This window comes from Gracilinanus agilis, chromosome 3 (genome assembly GCF_016433145.1).
Source record: "Gracilinanus agilis isolate LMUSP501 chromosome 3, AgileGrace, whole genome shotgun sequence".
Classification (NCBI taxonomy): Eukaryota; Metazoa; Chordata; class Mammalia; order Didelphimorphia; family Didelphidae; genus Gracilinanus; species Gracilinanus agilis.
Window position 1 is genome coordinate 73,918,190 of NC_058132.1, and position 7,645 is coordinate 73,925,834.

The 7,645-nt window shown below is 41.5% G+C and overlaps 2 pseudogenes; both read left to right on the plus strand.

Annotated features, from left to right (window-relative positions):
* The first annotated feature begins 415 nt into the window (after nt 1–415).
* Nucleotides 416–1,063, plus strand: LOC123243221 (annotated as a pseudogene).
* Nucleotides 1,064–3,015: 1,952 nt separating this feature from the next.
* Nucleotides 3,016–3,699, plus strand: LOC123241055 (annotated as a pseudogene).
* The last annotated feature ends 3,946 nt before the right edge of the window (nt 3,700–7,645 follow it).

Below are 7,645 nucleotides of genomic sequence, written 5' to 3' on the forward strand. Positions count from 1 at the left end.
CCCCTGTGGTTGGACTAGACAGTTTATTCCCAGACATCCCTTCTGCGTCTCATTCCCAACTTCAAAAAAAAAATCTCGTCTATCAACCAAAATGCTCGCTGTCAATCCAGTCTCTTGAAAGGACCACCTTGTTGCTATGCGTCTCCAAGACACCTTCCTGGGGGATGTCGCAGCTGCTTGACGGACCTGAGGAGGGAAAGTCGGGCTGAGTCACCGTTGGTTCAGAGAAACTCTAAGGAGGTCCTGGCACCCTGGACTGGGAGCGAAAGGACCAGATTGCATATTGAAGATAGAATCCACTGATCGGCTCCTGAATGAAACTTCCAAAAGAAAAGCCAGAAATGAAATGACAACCAAAATCTGGAGCTTCCACATCAACAATAATTACTGCAAGCATCCAGAAAGGAATTCCGGAATGAGTGGTGGATTAGCACCGAGTAAAAGTACCCGTACGGAGCCAACCAGCCTTTTTCTTTGACAAACAATGACTTATACAGGATATTTTCCAACGATGGAAAGTCATCAACCTTACTATTATGAAAGACGAAAGATTCCAGGAAGAGTAAAGGGGTTGCATTTATTTAGTTTGGGGATGAAGGATCAGCACAAAACTGTTCGAGGGCACTAAACAATAAGCCGTTATTTGGAAGAGTGATCAAAGCAAGCATCGCTATGGAAAATGGAAGAGCTGCTGAGTTCGTCCGAAGGCGCAACTGCTTTGATAAATCTCGGTGTTATGAGTACGAAGAAATGGGCCACCCAAGAACTTATGCTAGTCCTAAAAAACGTGCTGGGAGAACGTGAACCAGCAAAGAAGAAAGAAAAGAACGAGAACTATTGAACTAGAAGAAGAAATTGAAGAAGTGGAAGAAAGTGAAGATGAAGGAGAGGACCTGCTCTCGATGGTCTCGGCCAAGCCGTAGCTTTCCGGCAAGCCAAAACTGAAGAAGATCAACAAAGATGGAAACCCAGTGCAAGCGAACCCTCGACAGCACCTGCTTCAAAATGCCCAAGGATAAAGAAAAGTGCATATTTCAGTGATGAGGAAGAACTTAGTGATTGAAGTGGATTTATGTGCATGTCATTGAAATATAAAAAATTTAAAGCACAGTTTAATTGGTATTAAAATTACCATCGGAACTTTGACTATAAGGAAATATATAACTAACCAGTTTTACACCTCTAAATTAGGATTACAAAGCTTACTTTCACAGAAAAACCAGAAAATAATTTACAAGTATCATGTTTCTAATTTTATTTTAATAGAATAATAAAAATTCAATTTTGTTTCTGAAAAAAATCCAGTCTCTTTTTTTAAAATTTAAGTTTATTGATTGATTTGTTTGTTGTTATCAAAATACCCGGGTAACTCCCTCCCTCCACTCTCCTATCAGAGAAGGCATCTGTGGATTTAAAAATTAATATTCAATATCTCCAAAGTATAATATTTATAAAGATTTATTGATATTTAACTAGAGAGTTAGGGAAAACAAGGAATGTTTGCCACTCAAGTGGAAGAGAGAGAGAGAGAGAGAGAGAGAGAGAGAGAGAGAGAGAGAGAGAGAGAGGCAAAAGAGGCTTCCCCAAAACTTAAATACAGTCACATAAAAGATGCAGGTAAACAGAGAGGAAAAGGGAATCTTGGGGCGAGGGAAGAATCCTGGGAGATGAAGTCTAATTTCCACTTACATACATCATTTGGCAAAAAGATATATGTATATATATAAAACGATGTCTTGCTGATTCTATTTATCACCTCATTCTCTGGAGGCGGACACACACCAGTCATTCTTTAAACAATATTTCTTTTGACATATATAATGTTCCCTTGGTTCTGCTTGTTTCACTGTACATAATCCAGTATTTAGCTGTGAATTCCTGTGCTATCAGCCAAAGCACTGACTGACAAATCTTTTTTTTTTAACCCCTTACCTTCCATCTTAGAATCAATACTGTGTATTGGTTCTAAGGCAGAGGAGCAATAAGGGCTAGGCAATGAGGGTCAAGTGACTTGCCCAGGGTCACACAACTAGGAAGAGTCTGAGGTTAGATTTGAACCCAGGACCTCCCATCTCTAGGCCTGGCTCTCAATCTACTGAGCCACCCAGCTGTCCTGACAAATCATAAGCATAATCCTACAGTATTTTAATTTTAATAGGGCTCCCTTAAAAACAAAAAAACCTTCAGGGCCAAAGGCATGAAGCTCTCCTTGTGAAATAATACACAGCAAAGTTAGTATATGGAATCCCTGGATTCCATCCCCTACTCCCACGTTCCCTAGCCCTGGTCTCAACTTCCTCCTTGTAATGAGTGACTCAGACTTTCTAAGTGTCAAAGGGACCTCATCAGCCTCTAATTTTGCTTATTTAAAGTAACTGCTTAATGATTTCTGGTCAGTCTCCCTTTGCCTGACTTCCTGACTCAAGAGACCCTAGATATGGTGTCCCAAGCCTGGTTTCTTTCTTTCTTTCTTTTTTTTTTTTTTTAGGCAATGAGGGTTAAGTGACTTGCCCAGGGTCATACAGCTAGGAAGTGTCTGAAACCAGATGTAAACCTGAGACTTCCAATCTTTAGGACTTTTTATTTTTAAAAATAACCAGATAGGATCATGAAAGCAGTGATGTGCTGTAGCCAACTGAGAGCCAATGATTAAAATCTGTGTGAGCATTTATACCTGGGAAATTGGCAAATGCTACAGATCAGGGTTTAATTTATAGTCTTGTTGCTTTTAGACTGAAAAAAGTGATGGATAAAATGTTAATAATGCAGGTGAAACTTAAAATATGTTGGATGGGGGCAGGAGTGGGGGATAACTGAATGGCTTAGTGGACTGAGAGCCAAACCTAGAGGCGACAGATCCTGAATTCAAATCTTGCCTCGGAAAATTCCTAGCTGGTTGACCCTGGGCAAGTCATTTAACCCCCATTGGCTAGTCCTTACTCCTCTTTTGCCTTGGAACTGATGCACAATATTGATTCTAAGGCAAAAGGTAAGGAGGCAGAAAAAGTATGTTGGATGAGGAGGAACCCAAGTACATGGTTCTGTGGAAGAACCCAAATTACAATTTTTCTGACCTTGATTAAAGACTTTCTATTTTTTATTTTTTTGATAATTTTTGATTATCATTGATCATCATATTTTGATTGATAATTTTGAAATCAAATTATTTTGATAATTTTTGAAAAATGATTGACACTTGCAAGGAACTTGGAAAGGCTCATAGTCCCAAAGAGTCTTTTTGCCAGCATCATTGGATGTCCTAGTAGAAGAGCCATTTCAACATTGCACTCAGTTGACAAGGAAAGGGAAGGCTGCAGAAGTGGCATACCAAATTTCCTGATAAACAGAGAGAAAAGATCATCTGAGAAATTGTACAGATGATTCTATCTTGTGACCAAAAGACAAGCAGTTTTGTTGACTGGAAGGATCTAAAACTTGTTTATAAAAGATATGCTCTCTCATATTTTTGCTTCTCAGTAGAAAATCAGGGCAACGAGCTGTATTACCAGACAAGTATTTTGGAGATATCTGTGAACCGGATATTATATTTAATTTTGAAAAGGCATATTTTATCCTTCATGAGTTTATAATGGTGGAGAAATCCAGGAAGCCTCAAAGAAGTCTGCTGTCAAGGCTGTTGAAAACTCTGATGTGTCACAGGAGACAATGGAGGAATACATGAGCGAGGCTGTATTTTAATGGAAAAATCTACTTGACGAGCCAATGATGCTGCATGTTCTAAATCTGCAGAACTTCAGCTGGATGTGGTTCTTTTCTGATGTGCCAGAACCTTATGCCAAAAATAACTTAAATGGATTGTGCCTGAAACTTCTTGGATACTTTGGGATACTTGTATTCTAATAACAAGACTTAAATCTGTAGTATATTTGTAACAGATGCGTCTCTAGATTATTTTCTGTACATAGATTCTCTCAACCGGAATTGAAAACCACCATCGTTCGGCAGATTGCGTATTTTGTTTTTACATTGATTTTTACCAGCAAAGAAATCATTTTAAATTTAAACTTAATTAAATTTAAATTTAAATCATTTTTGAGAAATGAGCTATGCCATATTTTTGCTAGTATTCTCAAAGAACAAGTTGGCAATTATTTTGTAAAATAAATGTTACAAATGTATTGCCTATCTTGGACTAAAATAATACTTTTTTTCTAACTATCAAAAAAAAAAAGTTATGTCAAATGGACATTTTTCTCCCTGGGAAGCCCTTTGTTAAACATTTACCAGTATGCCCCAGCAAAGGAGTAAAAAAAGTGTATATATATATATATATACTTTTTTTTCTTTTAAGACCCTTACCTTCCATCTTGGAGTCCATACTGTGTAAGTGGTAAGTTGGTAAGGGCTAGGCAATTGGGGGATCAAGTGACTTGCCCAGGGTCACACAGCTAGGAAGTATCTGAGGTCAGATTTGAACCCAGAACTTCCCATCTCTAGACCTGGCTCTCAATCCACTGAGCCACCCAGCTGCCTCCAGGAGCATATATTTTGAACCTGGGAGGGACCCTCTTTCATATGGAAACCAATCCTAAAATACTTCCAATGATTTGAGGCTAGGGCTAGGGCTACAACTTAGTTTTATGCTAGAAATGGGTTAGATGATTTTGCTCTCTGTCTAGGTGAGGGGGCCGAAACCTCTGTCTAATGTGAATTCTTCCTCCATCCTTTCATTTATTAGCAATATTTTCCCTTTAAATCACCTAATACATTTTTGTGTGTTCGTGGTATCCACTCAGTAGAATGTAAGCTCCTTGAGGGCAGGGACTCTTTGTTTTTATCTTTGTAGCCCCAGTGGCTGATATAGTTCCTGCACATAGTAGGCACCCAATAAATGTAGCCTTCCCACCTTGTACTAGAATCTTTGTATTTTCACTGCTACTCCCCACTCTGCCTCTATTTATCTCTCCAACTGCTTCTCATTCCCTCCGTACTCAGAGAAGGAGGCGTTCTTCTCCTGGCTTCGGCAAACGTTCTGAGGGTATCCTTAGTCCTCCTCCCTTATACCTCTTTCCGAGTCTTCCTCTCTCCCTATTTCTCATGCATCTTCAGTCTCTCTCTGCAAATTAATTCTGTACAGTCTACACATATGTTCAGGTAATTCCAATTGGAAACAAAAACAGATCTCCCCTCAACAGTCTATCAACGAGAGACTCTCCCACTGGGCAGGGTCCATTCGAGTTTGGCAGACTTGGGTTGGACCAGATGGGTGGTGGAGTTCTTCCAGCGGCTGTTCTATGATCCTATAATCCTATGAAGCCGGGAGTATGATGCCATTTTAGAGCAAGACTTTATAATTGGAGACTTTTAACCCAGGGATGATTTGTGGGGACATAATGGTTGTTTTCAAGTATTTGAAGGCTTATCATGTGGGAAATGAATTCAGCTTGGCTCCAAAGAGGAGATGAGGCACAATGGTGGGAGACTCATAGTATCAGAGATTTATAGCTGGAAAGAACCACCAAAGTGCTTTATTTCAATTTCCTTGCCCATTTAACAGATGAGAAAATTGAGGTCCAGGGATGGGAAGTTCCCTGACCAACTTCACAGGCAGTGTAAATGGCAGAGGTAAGGTTTGACCCAGTTCCTCTGATTTCAAATCCTTTACCAAAAGTCTCTCCACTGTTGCCCACTCCTCCCACAGTCTCGGACACTGAAGGTCATGAGGAAGGGTGAACATCCTCCTTGCTTTCCACTGTCACTTCCAGACCATTTCTCAATGACATCTTCTCTTTCTACCCTCCTGTACCATCCTGTCCCCCTCCCTATTACTGTTACCTTTTAATGTTTAGGTTATCTGCACATGTTTTTCCCTGATGAGTTTGGGAAGGATCATTATCTTCCTCTAAATTCCACTCCTCTACACTCTACTTTTCTTATTTAGTCATTTTCAGTCATGTCTGACTCTGTGAGCATTCTTGGCAAAGATATTGAAGTGGTTTGCCATTTCTTTCTCATTTTACAAGATGAGGAAACCGAGGCAAATAGTGACTTGTCCAGGGCCACATAGCTAGGAAGTGCCTGGGGCCAGATTTGAACTCAGGAAGATGAATCTCCCTGATTCCAAGCCCAGCATTCTATCTACTTTGCCAACCACCTTTCTAGAGGGACTTAAATATTTATGCCGACGATCCTTCCAGTCTCTTCCCCTCCGACAATCTCCTCATCTCCTTGATTTCGGCTACCTGTTGACGGACCAGAGACATAATTGTCTCTCAGGATGCCACCTTCCTTCTCCCTGCTTTGTGAAAGGCGGTGTGGCCCAGGGGCAGGGGACTGGATGGCTCAGAGGATGGCCCCTCCAAAATCTGAACCTTGAGGTCTCTACTTTCCAACTGCAGGCACCTGTTCTTCTAATGCTTCTTTTATTCAGAATCTCCTTTCTGGTCCTTTTACGGCCATCGCCTCCTTCGTCCGCTCCCATTCTTCGACTTTCCTGCCTCCTCTTCAATGACATTTAAGATGCATTCATTAAGCCCCTACTAGAAGATGGCATGCTGTCTTTCGCAGCAGTGTATTTCTGCTTTTATCTGGGGGCTCTGTCTGAGTGTGCTCTTCCAAAGATAACCAATATGGAAGTGAGTTTTGCATGATAATAAAAATAAAGTAAAATAAACAGTGTGTGGACATCGATGAGTCAGTGAAAAAGACAGGCAAAACCTAGGGGAGAAGGGGAGCAGGAGGGCACTACTAATGTTTGGGATAGGGAAAGGCCTCTCTTTCTCTAACAGGTGGTGGCACCCCAGCTGAGGACTAGCCTCTGGGAAGTGCCATCCAATCAAAGGGAGACGGAAAGGAAGGGGAAGGAAATAAGCACACGTCTCATTTGCTCCTTCCAACAACCCTGTGAGGTAGGGGCTCTTATTCATCCCAGTTTGATAGTTGAAGAAATTGAGGCAGAAAGAGAGGATGACTTGCCTAGGGTCCCACTGCTGGTAAGTGTCTGAGGTTGGATTTGAACTCAAGTCTTCCTGACTCCCGACTCAGCATTCTATTCTATACACTACAGCACACCACCTGGTTGCCTGAAGGAACTTCCAATGTGTTGTGTGAATTTAATGTAACATTTATCCCCTTATTCTGCTTGATAACCTCACTCTTTGGCCTCGAATGGCTTCCTGGAAGAGGCTGGCTCATGTGCAAGGGTGGCTACTCGGTGTAGCAGCAGGCTGTAGGAAGTCCCTGTGTGAAGGGTTATGTGTGAGGAAGTCAGGACTCCAGACATGAGTGAGGTTTTATCCTGCTCATCAGAGGGTCCCTGGAGGACTGGCCAAAAAAAAAAAAGTGAGCTATATAAGCAGATGAGAGGAAGTGCTGCTGCTCTCTCTTCCTAGACCTGACTGCACTTTCTCTTTCTCTGGAGCCTTGGGCTGGGAGCTGGAGCCAGAAAAGTATGGAAGCAGTTTTTAATTAGGGTAGCCTGGTGGTCTCTCTCTGTCTCTGTCTCTGTCTGCCTCTCTGTCTCTGTCTCTGTCTCTCTATCTCTCTGTCTCTCTGTCTCTGTGTCTCTCTTTCCTCTCTGTCTCTGTCTTTCTCTGTCTCTGACTCTGTCTCTTGTCTCTGTCTTTTCTCTCTCTCTCTCTCTCTCTCTCTCTCTCTCTCTCTCTCTCTCTCTCTCTCTCTCTCT